This window comes from Helianthus annuus, chromosome 13, assembly GCF_002127325.2.
Source record: "Helianthus annuus cultivar XRQ/B chromosome 13, HanXRQr2.0-SUNRISE, whole genome shotgun sequence".
Taxonomy (NCBI): Eukaryota; Viridiplantae; Streptophyta; class Magnoliopsida; order Asterales; family Asteraceae; genus Helianthus; species Helianthus annuus.
Genome location: NC_035445.2, coordinates 159,532,156 through 159,553,930, shown reverse-complemented (window position 1 = coordinate 159,553,930; position 21,775 = coordinate 159,532,156). Strand labels below are relative to the sequence as shown.

General features: G+C 40.3%; 1 non-coding gene across 1 annotated transcript; it reads left to right on the top strand.

Moving 5' to 3' along the window:
* Positions 1-204: 204 nt before the first annotated feature.
* LOC110902133 lies at positions 205-15,782 on the top strand. Its single transcript, XR_004876452.1, has 3 exons — positions 205-377; positions 14,355-14,513; positions 15,677-15,782. It is a non-coding gene; the product is annotated as an uncharacterized LOC110902133 (transcript).
* Positions 15,783-21,775: the final 5,993 nt, after the last annotated feature.

Below are 21,775 nucleotides of genomic sequence, written 5' to 3'. Positions count from 1 at the left end.
GTTAGCTGTTGTGTTCTGCAGTATATTACTGTAGCATTTTTGCTCTTCTGAATTCCTATGAGCTACCAACCCATTAATTAGTCTAGAGATTTTGTTATGTACTTATTGCACTTATCCTTTATGTATGTCTAAGATAGTGCTGAAAGTTTCTATTTTCTAATTTATGTTTACTTGTTTGTATATAATGTACCAAGACCCTCTCATTATGCCTGGATCAACTATCACTTGAACCTTGCCCATTCGATAACTTGAAGTGTTTGGAGATAAGCATGGTGTCCCAGAAGCAAAATGACCATATACCTAGAGTACCCACTCAAGTCAGAAGCTACTTTCTTGAGAATTCTCCCAGTGCAACAGTAATCATGAATTTACCTCAGGTATTTACATGACCACATAATCCATGTATTTGTCACCGTATTTCTGTTAACATTCCTTTGTGACTATGTTTAATTAATTTAGGAGTGTTTTAATAAATAATGGTGTATCTCACTGCCTATTATATTACTAGTCAAAGGATTGCTTTATAATGGAAAGTTCAGTTTCTTGATTAGCTTACTAGCACATGGATACAATATATGATCTATCAGGTATTTTTTAAGGATACTTTTCTTGTATATTGTTGGTGCACTTGTGTCTGTACTTTGTCTGTATTGGGTCTGTATGTAAACGATGTCCTTAGTAGTCTGTAAGTTGACCAAGTCAACCATCCTCCGGTTTGACTTGGACAACATTTGAAAGATGTTCTGATCGAAGGATAGCCTCGAAGGATACACCTGATCCTTCGAGGTGATCGAAAGATATGGTTCGACCATGGTTCGACCATTAGACCTCGAAGGATGATCCTTCGAGGTCCACGCTGATCTTTCGTGTAACATGTGGTCGACAGATGATCCTTCGGACCATCTGTCGAATCCTTCGAGCAGACCTGCTGAGCTGGGTATATATACCCATGCATGTGTTGAGAGTTCTGAAGTTCTGCCATTTTGCACCGAGAGATAGAGAGTGTTGAGAGCATTCTGTCCAGAACTCACACACACACACACTTGAGAGTTTACATGTTAGATTTGTAAACATTGAGCTTGTAACCGAACCCTCATTGCATTAATACGACTAGTGTTAATCGGTGAATCTTTGTGTGTTTGTTTCTCTACTTGCTACTAACTCGGTTTGCTTGCTAGCTTGGATTCCGCACTCGCTAGTAGGTTTGTATAACAAGGTTTAGGTTCGTCATCCTCCGCGAAAAGGGACCTACAAGTGGTATCAGAGCCTCGCTCTTTACCTTGTTTAAAACCGGGTTTGTTCAAGTGTTTGGTGTGTTTGAACACTTGGTTTAGCACCCGTTTTTGGTGGTTTTTCTTGCTTGTTTAAACTGAAAAACGGTTTCTAAACCTTCGGGAGTGTTCAAGTTTGGGTTGGGTAACATAAAATTGGTTTTTAGAAAACTTTGTGTTTTCCGGTGGTATTCCGGTGTGTTTCCGGTGACTGGCTTAAGGATAAGGTTATCCTTTTTGGGCAATCTTTCAAAAGTTGGTGGGAAAGTTGATCTGACATCCCCTTTTGCCGAAAGTTTGACCTTACCAACCTGTCACCTTTTCACCAACCTTTCACATCAAAGTCAGTTGTGTCAGAGCCTCTCGAAAGATATCTTTCGACATCGAAAGATCATCCTTCGATATCTTTCGATCAAGGAGGGCTCGAAAGATTTATATCCTTCGACCCATCCTTCGAAGTCTGAAACATATCCTTCGACAGAGGAATCTTTTCGAAAGACTAGTGTCCGAAAGATTAGGATCCTTCGTATTGGTGAATCTTTCGAGATCTGTTGTTCGAAAGATAAGGATTTGGCTCGAAAGATAAGGATCTTTCAAAGGGAATCTTTCGAGTTCTTGAATCTTTCGAAATCATTGTTCGAGAGTCAACAGTAATCTTTCGAGTACTGTTGATCCTTCGAACAAGGTTATATCTTTCGATTGAGGTTTGTTTATTGTTAACAAGTTTCTGTGATTTCAGATCTTTCGACCAGAATCTTTCGGTTGTGTTATCTTTCGGATCTTTCTTACTTAGCATTTATTTTGCTTATCTATCATGAATCCGAGTTGGTGGGGAAGTCCGGCTCCAGACAGTGGAAAATACATGAATACTAGTCAATCTCCATCATGGGCCGAATCTCCGGTATCTACATCCTCACAAACAAATGCCACTCCAGCTGGTCAATGGGCGTTTGTTTCAAATCAAACTCCGAGTATTCAAAGTCTTCTTCTAAGCGAAAGTGAAACCGGAAGTTTGAACAGGCCTCCAAAGTTGATGCATCTTCATGAATATCCAGGATGGGTTGATCGTTTCCATACATACATTCTTGGTCAAAATACAGAGTTGTGGTTACGGTTCATTACGGAATTCGATCAAACTATCGAGGTTGCTGCTTCTTCGACAGCTACATTTGCCGATCTTCCTGATGATCAAAAGAAGACGTATGACTTAGAAAAGAAAGCATACGCTATTCTTACTCAAGCACTGAGCAAGGATATTTATCATCAGTTCGTCAGTTTCAAGACTACGAAGAAGCTGTGGGATGCCTTGAAGACAAGAGGAGTAGGTAATGAAGCCACACGTCAACTACGGCGAGATCTACTGAAGAAAGAATTTGATGGCTTCACATGTATGGATAAGGAGTCCTTAGGAGATATGACAAGCCGTTTCTATCACCTGCTTACTGAGCTGACAAACTTTGAAGTCACAACGACTCCAACAGAGGTGGTAAAGAAGTTTGCCGATGCATTGCCGCCTCAATGGAATAACTTCCTGGAAATCTTGAAGTACAACGGAACGTTGAGAACTACCAATATCAACGATTTCGTGCAGCTTCTGGAGAACAAGGATCAGGAAGAAACGTTGAAGGCAAAGAGAGTTGCAGTGCCACAGAATCCAGAGATGTATTATGGCACCTCCACTACTTCATCTGCAAAAGCCGGTTCACATGCTCCACTTCAAACGGCGTTTGTCACAAGCACGGATATGTACGGCAATCCAGTGCAAGTTCCTGTAAAGCCGCCTCCAACCACAGATTTGTATGGAAATCCAATACAACCACCTCCTCCTCCTCCTGTTCAACAACCACAATATGCCTGTTATGGAGGAACATCATCTGCTGCAGGTCAACAATCAAAGTCAAATCCAGTACAGCTTGACACTTCAAGTTTTTCTAAAATCAGTGTAGAAGTAGCTAAGGAACACATGGAGCTGCTTAACACTGTAGTGAGCGCGTACTGTGGGTTGATAGAAGGTCAGATTGGAAACATTAATCTGACACAAGAAGATTACAGGCAGATTGATAAGGAAGAGATGGACTTGATGGATATCAAGTGGGCCTTTGCGAGTGCTGTGAGAAGAGCAAAGGATTGGATGGAAAGTACTGGCAGAACCAGCTTGGAAAGTAAGCGAGACACCAAGTATGGGTTTGATAAGCAGGCTGTTAAATGCTTCAACTGTGGTGAACGGGGCCACTTCAAAAGGGAGTGCACAAAGCCAGCCCAGCACGGGAATCAAAACCCCTTCAGAAACCAAGGCAATCAGCAGAACAGAAACAATGATCGTACATTGGTGCCTGTCAACAACCAAACCAACCGAGCACTTGCAGTACAGGTGGATGAAGGTTGTGACTGGTCAATCCAGTTGGGTGGCGATGCTCCTGATGGAACAGCATGTTTTGCTCAGATTGTGAAGGAGCTAGTTCACACCAATGGTGGAGAATCTTCTGCCAGTGGTGATGAATTGTCTGAAGATGAAGACTCCTCTGGATACAGCAGGAGTGTTGATGAAGAATCATCCAACTCTGGTGATGATCATGTGGGTGAGACATCTAATGTTTCGGATGATATTGACATTGATGAACTCTTGGGGGAAGCTGTAGCAGAAACTCAAAGAAGATCTATTCTGGTGGATCAAGCTGCTTACTCTTCGTCTTCTCTCCATTCAGCCTTTATGGCTAATGTCGACGGTTCATCAAGTCAGGTATGTGTCGATGAACCCACTGCTGTTAATTGTGATGAATGTGCTAGGTTGCATGCTAGATGTGCTGATCTTGAGAAAAGTATGTCTGAGTTGCAAGGCAAACATGATGCTTTACAAGCTAGTTTGTTTGACTTGCAAGACAAACATACTACTGTGAATGAGAATTTGAGTGACTTGCAAAGTAAGCATGACGCTTTGCAAGAAAAATATGATGTGACCTTTCTCCACAATCAGAAGTTGACTGTGGATCTCTCTAAATGCACAGAAGCCAACATGTTTTATGAAAACCATGAAAAAGAATTTAAGTCAGTAATTGAAACATTAAAGAAGGATAAAACTGAACTGACTAAAATGGTTTCAAGAAAACAAACTGATATTAATTTGTATATATCTCGCCTTGAGAGTATGCAAAAAGAGATGGCTTGTGTGAAAACCGAAAGTGATGCGATCCAACTCAAGCTAGACAGTTATTTGAGTTCTAGCTATGTGTTAGATCACATCATTGACGTTCAGAAGGAAAAGAGAGATGTCACATGCATTGGCTACAAGAAGTGTCCACCACCAGTGAGACATAATTATGACGCCATGCCTGATGAAGAGGACAGAGTTTTCTTTGAACCTTCTGTGCCTCTAGATGTTAAGGAGTTTGCTGCAGGACTCGGATACCAAAAGGAAGTATCCTCAGATTCAGATGTGTCAGCAGATACATTTGTGAGTGCTGAACAGAATCAAGATCCTCCAGTTGTAATTGAGGATGCTGATTCGTCTGATGATGAATCTGATGATACTGTCCCAGCAAAGTCTGATGCGGTAGCCAAAAATGAGGACATACCTCTTGAGAATCACATTCTATGTGATCCCCCTGTTCAACCCGCTAAGACTGTTGCAACTGAGTCCTCATCTGCACAAGAGTTGGAGAGTGTGAATTTGCTGTACACTCTTGTTGGTGATGATAAAATTTACTCAGACAAAGATTTTCCCATTAAGAATGTTAATCAATCCTTAATCTGTAAAGTCTTTGAGAATTCGACGAGTAAGTTCTTGGGAAAGGCAGGACCTAAAGTTACAGTCACACAGTGTCCTCCAATCCCAAAGGCTGAAGTTCGAAAGCATTTTGGCAACAAGAAATTGCCGACAGTGCCAACACAGCAAAATCACACCAAACCCAAAGGTAAAGCTCCGGCTCCAGTGCAAAAGAAGCCGAATCAAAAGAAGAAGAAAACTGTTAACTTTGTGAAATCGACGGGAACAGACAAAATTGAAAAGTTTGAAAATCAATCTAACTTAGATTTTGTCAAGAAAGCTATTGTCGAGAAAAGAAATGAACCAAGCAGTTCAAAACCTAGTACCTCGGGTTCACAAAGTTCAACATCATCGGCTAGACGATCACATGATTCTTCGGGGTTTGTAGAACGAAGATCATGTTTTGAGTGTGGAACCATTGGGCACATTATTAGAAACTGCCCATATCTTCATAAGCAGAAAGGAAAGGTTGATGATCCCCGTGGCAAAACTGACCGTAAGCCAACTGTTTCCACAAAACAAGATCCCCGCCTTGTAAAAGAAAGGGAAAAGAAACAGAAACGCCAACAGGTCAAAAAGATTGAAAAAGCGATTAAAACCGATGTGGTTCAAAAACAATCTGTTGTCGTAAAACCAGAAAATTCTAAAACTTCAAATCATCAAGAAGTTAAAATTTTAAAGAAAAACACTGGTGAAACCAAACAGACTTGGAAACCAAAAACGGTTGTTGAATCAGGGGGACCATCACAATACACCAACCATCAAAGACAAGAAGTTATTGTCATTGATGAAAATGGAAGACCCAAGACCACAATGGCTTGGGTCCCCATCTCCAACTAATTCATTTGAGTTCATGTGCAGGGTGCTTCAGGAGGAACTATCAGTAGTCATTGGATTGTTGATAGTGGGGCATCCAGGCACATGACAGGCGACATGAAGCTTCTCTACGACGTTAAATCTATTAGAGGAGGTTATGTTGCTTTTGCTGGAGATAAAGGTGGATACATAACGGGAGAAGGAATGATATCTAACGGGATTGTCAGCTTTGACAAGATCAATTTTGTGCAACAACTTGATCACAATCTTCTCAGTGTTTCTCAAATTTGTGACAAGAAATTTTCAGTACACTTTGATGCTAATGGATGTTATGTGCTGAAACCCGGCTTCAAAATTCCAAAAGAATGGATTCTCTTGTCGGCTCCAAGGATAAATGATTTGTACGTCCTTGATATGAGCCAGGCTATTACTACGTCTGCACAAGCAACTTGTTTCGTTTCCAAAGCCACAGAAAAAGACACTATCTCTTGGCACAGACGAATGGGTCACATTCACTTACGCAAAATGAATCATTTGGTTTCAAATGAATTGGTGAATGGTGTTCCCCTCAAAAATTTCCATCTTCAAGACATCTGTGTTTCGTGCCAGAAAGGAAAGCAAACAAAGAAGAAGCACCCTACAAAGAAGATCAACACAGTGGCAGTTCCTCTTGAACGTTTGCACATGGATTTGTTCGGTCCTGTCAAGCACAAGAGTATTCGGGGTGATCAATACTGCCTCGTGGTTACTGATGATTATTCAAGATTTTCTTGGGTTGCGTTCATGGCACACAAGAGTGAAACCTTCGGCATTATCAAAAACTTGATCATTCAGATTGAGAATTTATATAAGTTGAAGGTTAGGCGGATACGTAGCGACAATGGTACTGAATTTAAAAATCATTCCATGACGGAGTTCTGCACTTCAAAAGGTATTCTTCATGAGTTTAGTGCAGCTTATACTCCTCAACAGAATGGTGTCGCTGAACGTAAGAACCGCACATTGATCGAGACTGCTAGGACAATGTTGGTAGAGTCACAGTTACCCATTCCATTCTGGACTGAAGCTGTGGCCTCTGCATGTTACACATTGAACAGAGTCCTTACAGTCAAAAGACACAACAAGACCTGCTTTGAGCTTCTTCAAAAACGGAAACCAGATTTGTCTTATCTAGAACCGTTTGGAGCTCCATGCACTATCATCGATCCTAATGGAAAGTTTGGGGCAAGAGCAATTGATGGATACTTTCTTGGGTATGCCACTCCCAACTTACGAGTCTGGAATCTAGAGACTAAAAGGGTCGAGGAATGGTCTGAGGTCAGAGTACAAAGGCACACTTTGCCAGTCAAAAATCCGGGTCAACCTTGGATGTTTGAGTACGATGACTTCTTCAATTCGATCAATGTTGAAGCCGTTGAAGAAAATGCTGCGGCTAGGATGTTTTTCGAGAGTGACAATGCAACAGATTCACCGGTGGTTCGTCCGATTCTTGTTAATCAAGAACCATCTTCTTCGGTGAACAACAATACTCTCAACAATGAGGATTTTCATGATGCAAACGAATTGAACGAATCTTCAGAGGATGATGAATTTCTAGATGCAGATCAAGAAGCTCCTACAACAGCAGTTCATGGTACTTCAGAGGGTACTCCTCCAGTAGATGCTCATAGAACAGCTGAGGCTACTGCATCATCCTCTTCGTCAATTCCGGGTCTTGAATTGGTTGTTGATCTTAATCTTAACAACCTGGGTATAAATGTTCCAGTTCCAGATAATCCAGAAACAAGGATTCATAATACCCATCCTCAACAAAACATCATTGGAAATGTGCAAAGTGGCGTACAAACAAGAAACATGTTGCGAAACAACAACAATGCAGGCTTGTATGCAGCCATTCGAGAATCCGGACAACAAAACGACTGGTCTTTCGCGTGTTATGTCTCACAGGAAGAACCAAGAACATGGAAAGAAGCCTTGAAAGATAATGCTTGGGTTGAAGCAATGCAGGAAGAACTGCAACAATTCCAGAAGCTGGGTGTCTGGAAACTAGTAGAGAAACCTGCTGGATACAAGAAGATTGGTACCCGTTGGGTTTTCAAATGCAAAAAGGATGACCGCGGAGTTGTTATCCGAAACAAAGCTCGTTTAGTCGTTCAAGGTTTTCGTCAGATTGAAGGGATCGACTACAACGAAGTCTATGCACCAGTGGCACGTCTCGAAGCAATTCGAATCTTTCTAGCCTATGCGTCCTTCAAAGGATTCAAGGTTTATCAGATGGACGTGAAAAGTGCATTTTTACATGGTGTGGTTGAAGAAGAGGTGTACGTCGAACAGCCTCCAGGTTTTGAAGATCCTATCCATCCCGATCGGGTTTGGTTGCTCAACAAAGCTCTTTATGGTCTTCATCAAGCACCACGAGCTTGGTATGCAACCTTATCTCACTATCTGCTGGAGAACGGTTTTCGTAGAGGTCTTATCGACTGTACTCTTTTCATCAAGGAACAAGATGGAGATCTTCTTCTGGTACAGGTATACGTTGATGACATTATTTTTGGTTCTACTAATGATGTCTTGTGTAGGGAATTCGAGCGCATTATGCAGGATAAATTCGAGATGAGTGCTATGGGGGAAATGACCTTCTTCTTGGGCCTACAAGTACAACAAACGGAGTCTGGGATATTCATCCATCAGACTAAATATGTTGGTGACATCTTGAGCCGGTTCCAGATGTCTGATGCAACGCCCATTGGTACCCCATTGCCAACTAATCACGGAATTACTCCAGACTTGAAGGGAGAAGCTGTTAGCCCTTCTATCTATCGTGCCATGATCGGATCTCTCATGTACCTCACAGCATCAAGGCCAGACATAATGTACCCGACGTGCCTGCTTGCCAGATATCAAGTTAACCCGAAGGCCTCACATCTTGCTGCTGTCAAAAGGATTTTTCGTTATTTGAAGACGTACCCCGACACTGGTCTGTGGTACCCTAGGGATAATAACTTTGAATTGGTAGCTTTCAGTGATTCTGATTTTGGCGGATGCAAAATCGACGGTAAATCCACAACGGCTGGATGTCAGTTTTTAGGAAATCGCCTAGTCACATGGCAGTGCAAGAAGCAGACGTGTGTAGCTACATCAACATGCGAAGCTGAATACATTGCTGCCTCAAGTTGTTGCTCCCAAGTTCTTTGGATCCAACAACAAATGCGGGACTACGGTTTTGAATTCCTAACTACTCCTATTTACGTTGATAATTCTGCTGCTTTAGATATCACTAGAAATCCTGTGCAGCATTCAAAGACCAAACACATCGAAATCAAATATCACTTCATACGTGATTGCTTTGAGAAAAGGCTAATCGATGTTGTTAAGGTCCACACCGATGACCAACGTGCCGACTTATTTACCAAAGCATTTGACAAATCAAGATTTGACTTTTTATTATTGGTAAACGGCATTAAGGTCAAGCAAGAGTAACCAACATCGGAAAATCATTTTTGTAAATATCTTTGTGTTTTAAATTTATCTTAGTTTATTGATTTTAGGGGGAGTAAATCCAAATATCTGAAAATCCAAAAACATCGAAAAATTTCAAAAACACAAAAACAATAGAAAATCAAAAATGAGTTTCCTGGCGAGCAAAAGAGAAAATGATAGTACATCAGTGGTCTATCCTAACCTCTTTAAACCTTAAATGAAAAACGATAAGCAGCTCTATATAAGATGTATCGGTAGGCTCACAATCATTTTAAAGTGTGCAGGGTGATATAAATCTTAATCGACTGAAGACCAGGTGGGAACCATTCATTGGCATATGGTCTTAGTACCGAAATTTCGTTTGATAGATTGCCGAGGTTCTGAGATATTCGGTCTTTATGCTGCTTATCATCTGGGTATCATGGTTGTATCTTTTACCGAAAAATAACGGGGACGCAAGTCTAGATCTTCCATGATACTATACATACGTGTACATATTACATACTGCATTCGACCTCAATAAGTGATAAACAATCACATGTCCATATCAAATAAGTGATAAAATATCACATTTTTCCGGGTGTCAAGTTCGTCTCTCTGCTGTACGGAAGTACTGACCTGTTCACGGACTTGCACCTGTGCCCTCATGCATACGAAAATCAAGTTCCTCATCAATAAGTGATTATATCACAAAGGACTTGTTTTCAATTCAAAATAAGTGAGTATCTCACAATTTATACGGTCAAACAGATGATAATCGGTATACTCACCGGTAAGATGAACTCTCGTGCATACCTTGATACGGGAATGTGTCGTGATGTGGATGAACACCGGTCGGTAAGTATAAATCATACGTTAACGTATCCTCTAAACATGATTACATCTGATAAGTTGAGCTTAAGTGGACAACAATACCGATAATTGTTATAGGATGCTTATCTTAATGTTAACTAACTGAACAACAAGAGTGTTTTGGCATGACCGTACACTGATATGATTCTCTTACCCTCGAAACTCGCAAAAAGAATGTTTGTATATATTTATTTATTTACTGCTTAACTTTTATTATTTCTTTTAAACAGTTTCGTCGTTTGGTGCATATCAGCACGACATTAGCGGTGATGTCGTTTGATAACACTCAAAGGATCTTAAATTGTTGTCTTTTAATTTCAAAATACCAAAAAGATTTTAGGCTTGTTTTAATATAAACTTTATAAAAGCCAAAAAGATTTTATTTCTGCTTTATTTTCGATCGTACGATGTTGGAGCTCAAGTCTTCGTTACCTGAAACCTGACTGAAAACCGAACTGACTAAATCTTCATAAACGGTCGAAATTTGCATGTTTTGAAAGTTAAAAACTAAAATTGACAAATTTTATTAAACTTTCAAACTGTCGGACGGTGTTTGATTATGACATGGTCATTCGTGTGTCATTTGTTTATACTATATTCCAAGCAATTGTTCTCATTACGCGTTTAGTTTTCTTGCATGTGCAGATTCTAAAGGCTAGGAGAACATGGTCGTTGACGAGCTTTGGAATGAAGACACGAAGGCACTCAATGAATGAAGATGATCGAGTTGCCGCTGGCCATCATCATCACCTCAAGGATCTTACTTCATAAAGTTAAAGTCTTTTCACGAGCATAACTCAAGGGGGAGCTTATGTTAAGGGGGAGTTTGTCAACACACTTCCTACATGATACGGGTAGTTTGTTGATACACTCTCTACTTTCAAGACGTGAAGACTTTGAAGATCCTCCGACATTGAAGACTTGAAAGGACATCAGAGTCTTGAAGACCTGAAGACCAAAGACCGTCGAAGTTCAAGACGAGTCTACACCTTTAGAAGAACAAGACAAAGCTTAAAGATCAAAGACAAAGCTACAGCCAAGGGGGAGTTTGTTGGTGCACTTGTGTCTGTACTTTGTCTGTATTGGGTCTGTATGTAAACGATGTCCTTAGTAGTCTGTAAGTTGACCAAGTCAACCATCCTCCGGTTTGACTTGGACAACATTTGAAAGATGTTCTGATCGAAGGATAGCCTCGAAGGATACACCTGATCCTTCGAGGTGATCGAAAGATATGGTTCGACCATGGTTCGACCATTAGACCTCGAAGGATGATCCTTCGAGGTCCACGCTGATCTTTCGTGTAACATGTGGTCGACAGATGATCCTTCGGACCATCTGTCGAATCCTTCGAGCAGACCTGCTGAGCTGGGTATATATACCCATGCATGTGTTGAGAGTTCTGAAGTTCTGCCATTTTGCACCGAGAGATAGAGAGTGTTGAGAGCATTCTGTCCAGAACTCACACACACACACACTTGAGAGTTTACATGTTAGATTTGTAAACATTGAGCTTGTAACCGAACCCTCATTGCATTAATACGACTAGTGTTAATCGGTGAATCTTTGTGTGTTTGTTTCTCTACTTGCTACTAACTCGGTTTGCTTGCTAGCTTGGATTCCGCACTCGCTAGTAGGTTTGTATAACAAGGTTTAGGTTCGTCATCCTCCGCGAAAAGGGACCTACATATATTGGTTCACTTGAGGGTGCATGTAAGACGTAGGAATCCATCTCACATGGCGAAATCATGATTTGGTACTCCCAGAGAAGGATTGATGCCACTGTCATAAAAATAATTTTTATGTGTTATAAAATTCCACACCCTAATTGAAGATGTAAACAACTTGTTTTTACTTGGGAGTTGGGACAATGGTAAACATGTAGACTCTTAGGTGCTGGTTGTTTTTCAGAGGTAAAACGTCTGTAGTCTGCGAACCTGCAGACATCTGTAGCTAGCTGAAAAGGTGGACCAAACATCTGCAATCTGCAAAAAGAAAACTGTTTGTTTTATAACTTCTGCAAGCTACTGAAATATAAATAAACTGATTTATTAAACTTAAAAGAGTTTTTAAATATTCAAATTTAAATAAATACAAACAGTCAATAATTAATCTAATCTAACCGTGTAAAAAACAAAAATAGTATACCATTAAGATAAGAAAAGAAATGAGTTTACCTCATCTTGAAAACTTGTATAGATTTGATGAGATGAATAGCTAAAATAGTATTAATAATAATTATTATACCAAAGTATGACCAACTAAAATAGTATTTTCTCAATTAAATAACACATATAACTTAATAACTATAACGTAATAATTAATCTAATTTAACGATGTAAAATCAAAGCATATCAATTCAAGATGAGGAGGAGGGAGGCGGCGGTGGCTGGGGTGAAGGAGAAGGAGGTGTGCTAGGGTTTGTGTGTTTTTGTGACATCATGCAAAAAAGAAAGACAAGGAGAGGTAAGAAGAGCCTATCTCACATCTGTACCAAAAAAAGGACGCGCAAAGGTTTTTTTAATAAAAGGTCTTCGAGAAAACAAACAGTCTTCAGACCCAAACGTCTGTGCGTGGTATGCGTGATACAGACATAAGAGGCCTCTGAAAAAACAAACAACACCTTAATGTTATAACAGATAAAGCATGAGAATCTTGATTAATATTAAATAAGGGTACATACTTTTAGAGCAGGAAAAAAATAAGGAGTTAAGAGATCATGTGGATATTAGATTGCATGCATATATTTTGAGATTGTATATGTTTAAGAAGGAACTTCAACCTTATATAACAGTGCTACTTTGCAAAAGAAGCACTATCCTCTTCCATTTATAGTCAGGGGCGGACCCACATTGGTGCCACCGGGGTCCCCGGACCCAATCTTTTTAAAAAAAAAAATAGTAGATTCGGTATATTAAATTGTATATGGACCCCATAAATACAATTAGGTGGACACCATAGAAATAAAAAGAAAGCTGGTGTAGTGGTAAATCTCCCTTTTTTCCACCAAGAGGTCATGGGTTCAATCCTTGATAAGCCCACTTTTCTTATTTTTTTTTAAATCTAGTTCAAACCTCACTTTAACTCGACCCGAACGAGGACCGACCCGAAAATGGACCCCATTGAAATAAAATTCTGGGTCCGCCACTGTTTATAGTGAAATCTTTGCTGATTTACATACCCTTACAAGTTGTCTTGAAGTATCTTGTTGGAGTGCTGTTATATGCCACATATGGAGTTGAGATAGGGACTCCAAGTATACCAAGGGACCTGTAAAAGGCACCCCAGGCAAATCTTGCATCATTAATGTCATGTCGATATACGTGCATCGAACTCCTGCAAGTGTAGTAAGTGCATGAATTCAGGGAGACAAAGCAGTTCACCTCTCAACAAAATTTGCACATTAAACTTATCTTCTACTCATGTGGCTTCTCATTCCATCTATGCTGATTATAAATCTACTCATTTATAAGCTAGGATAATTTATTCACTTATGAGTGAAATATCTATTAATTGTGGTGAACACAGCCAGATTTCAAGATTTAGAAAGAAAACTTTTTGTCAGACAAGACAACAAAACTGTTTTGATTAGTTACCTACTTTGATTGAATGCAAAGATTGGAGATTGTGGAAGTTTAAGAAAGAACTTCTTCCTTATGTATTTGATAACAGTGCTACTTTGGAAAAGAAGCACTTCTTTTCCATTTATAGTGAAATGTTATATCTGTAGTTGATTTACATACCTTTAAAAGCTGTCTTGAAGTATCTTGTTGGGGTGCTGTTATGTGCCACATATGGAGTTGAGATAGGGACTCCAAGTATAATGAGGGACCTTTAAAAGCCACCCGGGACGAATCTTGCATCATTAATGTCTTGTCGATAGACCTGCATTCGAACTCCTGCAAGCGTAGCAAGTGCATGAATTCAGGGCGACAAAGCACTTCACCTCTCAACAAAATCTCCACATTAAACTAATATTCCAATCATGTGGCTTCTTATTCCATCTATGCTGATTATAAATCTACTCATTTATAAGCTTATAATAGTTTATTCACTTATTATTGAAATTTTAATTAGCTGTGGTGAATACAGCCAGAGTTCTAGATTTAGAAAGAAAACTTTTCATCAGATAAGACAACAAAGCTGTTTTGATTTATTACTTGCATTGATTGAAGGTGCCACAGAAGAGATCAAGGCAGCAGGAAGATGATGAGACAATGGCTAAGAAGGTGGCCAAATTGAAGACAGAAAAGAAGCAACCAGAGACTGCGGCCCAAGGGAAGAGATTGTTGTAGGCAAAGACTGAACCTCCTTCTCCAAGACTGTCATCTATTGTAAGCTTTCCATTACCTTGAACTCATGACTATGAATCTGTGATTCAACTTTTACAATAGTCATATGAGCACAAATTATCTGCACAGCAAACATCCAATGTGCTTATTTATTGCAGAACTTAAATTTTCACTTGGCACTACTATTTAATGAAGGTTGAGTAGAGACCAGAACTTAAATTTATTGTTTAAAAGGTCAAATATAAGTAAAACTGAAAACCAAAGGGCTTTGGTCTTTGGCCTAGTAGTACCAAGGTGTTGAAAAAAGGTGTCACTCCCCAAGTGTCGAGTTTAAGTCCCGTGGTGGAAAGAAGGTGTAGATTAGAGTCCCCTGATGCATAATGAAAACTTACATACAAAGAAAACATCCTAAACAAGTCATACAATTTAAAGTCGCCCAATGCATAACCAAGTGTTTACAACCTTCTAAACTGTTTCGTTAAAAAAATCATCATTTTTAATTTAGTAAGGGTTTTGTTTCATTTTTAAAATCATCATTTTAAAAACAAGGGTTGTTAAGTAAAACCCAACATGTTGTGGTCCACCCTAACAATTTACCTGTTATACAATTGGTGTGCTTAAAAAATTTTACAACTGACCGGTTAGTTTGGGATTGAGTTTAGAAATGACTTATTGACTTGTTAACTTTTTGAAGAAGCCAATAAGTCATTTTCAAAAGCCCAGATTTGGGGCTTTTCCAAATGAGTTATTGATTTATTGGCTCCAATAAGTTAATAAGTTATTTCAAAACTCAATCCCAAACACCCTCTTAGTGACTTCTCTTTTCATTTTTAAGGTTTTGTTAGTATGATTACTGGAAAACCAACTGGGGTAGCCCAGTTGGCCACCGACACCCACCTCTTCCCAGAGGTACCGGGTTCGAGTCTTGGGAGTGACATATGTCGCCCAGGGTAAGAACTCGGCAAGGGGAATTCACCGCGGAGCTAGCTTGGTCGGGTAGCGGCTCCCGGAGTGGGATCACTCCGGCTGTTGGGAGGACCGTGCGCTATCCCCCAGTATGATTACTGGAAGCAGATTCATTACAACTGCAATAGAAATGAGTGAGGCAAAGAATTTACTTTCCAACTCTTATGTCAATGTATCCATTTTCTTTTTCAAAAGTTCTTTTTGTTTGGCAACTGATATCTAGCTTTCTAAATGTTCAGCATCAGATGCCCACATCCTCAAGTGTTGATGGGTCAGGAAGCAACATGGATATTCAGCGTTCAAACTAAGAGATATTTCAATGCTTTTCTTTAATGTGTGGGCTTGCTTTTGTTGTGTATTATATCTTGATGGCACAGTTTAACTATGGCAACTAACATCAAGTTATGGTAAATGTGTGATTAGCCTTTCATGGCTATAATGTTTAAATCTAGAGAGATTATGTGTGTTTTATACATTTAAAATTGTTTTTTTTTATTGTTGGGGTTGTCTGTTTTGGGCTATTCAACGAATTTTCAAATGGCCGTTCAAAGGTAGAGGGTTATGATGCAAGCCTTAACTTTCAAACGGCCATTCAACAAGTACTCAAACGGCTGAACTTTTAAAGGGGCAGGGGCCTAATGAGGTGAACCTTAAGTGTCACACAGCCTTTTGGTTCAACCTCATACAGTCGTTTGAAAACCGTATGGGATTAGAAAGCAAAGGGTGTGTAGCTTGCCCCTTCAAATATCAAATATTATGTTCACGGACACAGTTAAAAGAATTTTAAGTTTCCACATCTCAAATCAATGAGCATTGATACAATTGTCTATTAAAAAAATCATTTTTTGGAAAAATTGGATTTTAATAATCCCAACTATTCGTAGTTTGCCGACAACAATCCCAACTTCAAAAATACCACTAGCAGTCTCAAGTCTCAACTATTAACATGTTGGCCTCCAATGGACCCTGACTAACAGAACTCTAACGCCGTTAGTCTTTGGTCGCCGGAAAAACGTTTTTGGCTAGAAAACTCAACATTTTCGTCCCAAACCTCTTTGTAACCTTATTACGGACCTTTAGGAACATTTTTCTAGTAAAAGCCCCAATTATTGAAGTCGCCGGAAAACTCCTATTTTCGCTGGAAAACTTCTTTCTGGCCTGAAAACTCAACTTTTTAAACTCAACTTTTTGGCTGGAAAACTTAACATTTCGGTCTCAAACCTCTTTGTAACCGTAGATCAGATCTTTAGATACCTTTTTCTTGGCCAAAAAAAGTTTTCCGACGACCGAATACTAACGGTGTTAGGGTTTCGTTAGTCAGGGTCCATTGGTGGCCAATACGTTAATAGTTGGAACTGCGAATGGTTATTTTTGAAGTTGGGACTGTTGACTGCTGTTGGTGCACTTGTGTCTGTACTTTGTCTGTATTCGGTCTGATATAAACGATGTCCTGATTTGTATTGTAAGTTGACCAAGTCAACCATCCTCCGGTTTGACTTGGACAACAGTTGAAAGATGTTCTGATCGAAGGATAGCCTCGAAGGATACACCTGATCCTTCGAGGTGATCGAAAGATATGGTTCGACCATGGTTCGACCATTAGACCTCGAAGGATGATCCTTCGAGGTCCATGCTGATCTTTCGTGTAACATGTGGTCGACAGATGATCCTTCGGACCATCTGTCGAATCCTTCGAGCAGACCTGCTGAGCTGGGTATATATACCCATGCATGTGTTGAGTGTTAGGGAGTTCTGCCATTTTCACACACCCGAGAGATAGAAGCTTAGAGAGCATTCTGCCCAGAACTCACTCACACACTTAGAGAGTTTATAGAACACTTCTGTAAACATTGAGCTTGTAACCGAAACCCTCATTGCATTAATACGACTAGTGTTAATCGGTGAATCTTTGTGTGTTTGTTTCTCTACTTGCTACTAACTCGGTTTGCTTGCTAGCTTGGATTCCGCACTCGCTAGTAGGTTTGTATAACAAGGTTTAGGTTCGTAATCCTCCGCGAAACAGGGACCTACAAGTGGTATCAGAGCCTCGCTCTTTACCTTGTTTAAAACCGGGTTTTTACAAGTTGTGGTGTGTTGAAACACCTGGTTTTGCACCTGTTTTTACTAAGTTTCTTGCATTTTCTTTGAGTAAAAACGTGTCTGAACTAACCGGGAGTGTTCAAGTTTGGGTTGGGTAACATAAAATTGGTTTTTAGAAAACTTTGTGTTTTCCGGTGGTATTCCGGTGTGTTTCCGGTGACTGGCTTAAGGATAAGGTTATCCTTTTTGGGCAATCTTTCAAAAGTTGGTGGGAAAGTTGATCTGACATCCCCTTTTGCCGAAAGTTTGACCTTACCAACCTGTCACCTTTTCACCAACCTTTCACATCAAAGTCAGTTGTGTCAGAGCCTCTCGAAAGATATCTTTCGACATCGAAAGATCATCCTTCGATATCTTTCGATCAAGGAGGGCTCGAAAGATTTATATCCTTCGACCCATCCTTCGAAGTCTGAAACATATCCTTCGACAGAGGAATCTTTTCGAAAGACTAGTGTCCGAAAGATTAGGATCCTTCGTATTGGTGAATCTTTCGAGATCTGTTGTTCGAAAGATAAGGATTTGGCTCGAAAGATAAGGATCTTTCAAAGGGAATCTTTCGAGTTCTTGAATCTTTCGAAATCATTGTTCGAGAGTCAACAGTAATCTTTCGAGTACTGTTGATCCTTCGAACAAGGTTATATCTTTCGATTGAGGTTTGTTTATTGTTAACAAGTTTCTGTGATTTCAGATCTTTCGACCAGGATCTTTCGGTTGTGTTATCTTTCGGATCATTCTTACTTAGCATTTATTTTGCTTATCTATCATGAATCCGAGTTGGTGGGGAAGTCCGGCTCCAGACAGTGGAAAATACATGAATACTAGTCAATCTCCATCATGGGCCGAATCTCCGGTATCTACATCCTCACAAACAAATGCCACTCCAGCTGGTCAATGGGCGTTTGTTTCAAATCAAACTCCGAGTATTCAAAGTCTTCTTCTAAGCGAAAGTGAAACCGGAAGTTTGAACAGGCCTCCAAAGTTGATGCATCTTCATGAATATCCAGGATGGGTTGATCGTTTCCATACATACATTCTTGGTCAAAATACAGAGTTGTGGTTGCGGTTCACTACGGAATTCGATCAAACTATCGAGGTTGCTGCTTCTTCGACAGCTACATTTGCCGATCTTCCTGAGGATCAAAAGAAGACGTATGACTTAGAAAAGAAAGCATACGCTATTCTCACTCAAGCACTGAGCAAGGATATTTATCATCAGTTCGTCAGTTTCAAGACTACGAAGAAGCTGTGGGATGCATTGAAGACAAGAGGAGTAGGTAATGAAGCCACACGTCAACTACGACGAGATCTACTGAAGAAAGAATTCGATGGCTTCACATGTATGGATAAGGAGTCCTTGGGAGATATGACAAGCCGTTTCTATCACCTGCTTACTGAGCTGACAAACTTTGAAGTCACAACGACTCCAACAGAGGTGGTAAAGAAGTTTGCCGATGCATTGCCTCCTCAATGGAATAACTTCCTGGAAATCTTGAAGTACAACGGAACGTTGAGAACTACAAATATCAACGATTTCGTGCAGCTTCTGGAGAACAAGGATCAGGAAGAAACGTTAAAGGCAAAGAGAGTTGCAGTGCCACAGAATCCAGAGATGTATTATGGCACCTCCACTTCTTCATCTGCAAAAGCCGGTTCACATGCTCCACTTCAAACGGCGTTTGTCACAAGCACGGATATGTACGGCAATCCAGTGCAAGTTCCTGTAAAGCCGCCTCCAACCACAGATTTGTATGGAAATCCAATACAACCACCTCCTCCTCCTCCTGTTCAACAACCACAATATGCCTGTTATGGAGGAACATCATCTTCTGCAGGTCAACAATCAAAGCCAAATACAGTACAGCTTGACACTTCAAGTTTCTCTAAAATCAGTGTAGAAGTAGCTAAGGAACACATGGAGCTGCTTAACACTGTAGTGAGCGCGTACTGTGGGTTGATAGAAGGTCAGATTGGAAATATTAATCTGACACAAGAAGATTACAGGCAGATTGATAAGGAAGAGATGGACTTGATGGATATCAAGTGGGCCTTTGCGAGTGCTGTGAGAAGAGCAAAGGATTGGATGGAAAGTACTGGCAGAACCAGCTTGGAAAGTAAGCGAGACACCAAGTATGGGTTTGATAAGCAGGCTGTTAAATGCTTCAACTGTGGTGAACGGGGCCACTTCAAAAGGGAGTGCACAAAGCCAGCCCAGCACGGGAATCAAAACCCCTTCAGAAACCAAGGCAATCAGCAGAACAGAAACAATGATCGTACATTGGTGCCTGTCAACAACCAAACCAACCGAGCACTTGCAGTACAGGTGGATGAAGGTTGTGACTGGTCAATCCAGTTGGGTGGCGATGCTCCTGATGGAACAGCATGTTTTGCTCAGATTGTGAAGGAGCTAGTTCACACCAGTGGTAGAGAATCTTCTGCCAGTGGTGTTGAATCGTCTGAAGATGAAGACTCTTCTGGCTATAGCAGGAGTGCTGATGAAGAATCATCCAATTCTGGTGATGATTATATGGGTGAGACATCGAATGCAGCAATCGATGCAGATATTGATGAACTCTTGGAGGAAGCTGCAGCAAAAACCCAAAGAAGATCTATTTTGGTGGATCAAGCTGCTTATACTTCGTCTTCTCTCCATTCAGCCTTTATGGCTAATGTCGACGGTTCATCAAGTCAGGTATGTGTCGATGAACCCACTGCTGTTAATTGTGATGAATGTGCTAGGTTGCATGCTAGATGTGCTGAAATGGAGAAAGGTATGTCTGAGTTGCAAGGCAAACATGATGCTTTACAAGCTAGTTTGTTTGACTTGCAAGACAAACATACTACTGTGAATGAGAATTTGACTAACTTGCAAAGTAAGCATGACGCTTTGCAAGAGAAATATGATGTGACATACATCCACAATCAGAAATTGACTGTGGATCTCTCTAAATGCACAGAAGCCAACATGTTTTATGAAAACCATGAAAAAGAATTTAAGTCAGTAATTGAAACATTAAAGAAGGATAAAACTGAACTGACTAAAATGGTTTCAAGAAAACAAACTGATATCAATTTGTATATATCTCGCCTTGAGAGTATGCAAAAAGAGATGGCTTGTGTGAAAACCGAAAGTGATGCGATCCAACTCAAGCTAGACAGTTATTTGAGTTCTAGCTATGTGTTAGATCACATCATTGACGTTCAGAAGGAAAAGAGAGATGTCACATGCATTGGCTACAAGAAGTGTCCACCACCAGTGAGACATAATTATGATGCCATGCCTTATGAAGAGGACAGGGTTTTCTTTGAACCTTCTGTGCCTCTAGATGTTAAGGAGTTTGCTGCAGGACTCGGATACCAAAAGGAAGTATCCTCAGATTCAGATGTGTCAGCAGATACATTTGTGAGTGCTGAACAGAATCAAGATCCTCCAGTTGTGATTGAGGATGCTGATTCGTCTGATGATGAATCTGACGATACTGTCCCAGCAAAGTCTGATGCGGTAGTCAAAAATGAGGACATACCTCTTGAGAATCACATTCTATGTGATCCCCCTGTTCAACCCGCTAAGACTGTTGCAACTGAGTCCTCATCTGCAGGAGAGCCGGAGAGTGTGAATTTGCTGTACACTCTAGTTGGTGATGATAAAATTTACTCAGACAAAGATTTTCCCATTAAGAATGTTAATCAATCCTTAATCTGCAAAGTCTTTGAGAATTCGACGAGTAAGTTCTTGGGAAAGGCAGGACCTAAAGTTACAGTCACCCAGTGTCCTCCAATCCCAAAGGCTGAAGTTCGAAAGCAATTTGGCAACAAGAAATTGCCAACAGTGCCAACACAGCAAAATCACACCAAACCCAAAGGTAAAGCACCGGCTCCAGTGCAAAAGAAGCCGAACCAAAAGAAGAAGAAGAATGTTAACTTTGTGAAATCGACGGGAACAGACAAAATTGAGAAGTTTGAAAATCAATCTAACTTAGATTTTGTCAAGAAAGCTTTTGTCGAGAAAAGAAATGAACCAAGTAGTTCAAAACCTAGTACCTCGGGTTCACAAAGTTCAACATCATCGGCTAGACGATCACATGATTCTTCGGGGTTTGTAGAACGAAGATCATGTTTTGAGTGTGGAACCATTGGGCACATTATTAGAAACTGCCCATATCTTCATAAGCAGAAAGGAAAGGTTGATGATCCCCGTGGTAAGACTGACCGTAAGCCATCTGTTTCCACAAAACAAGATC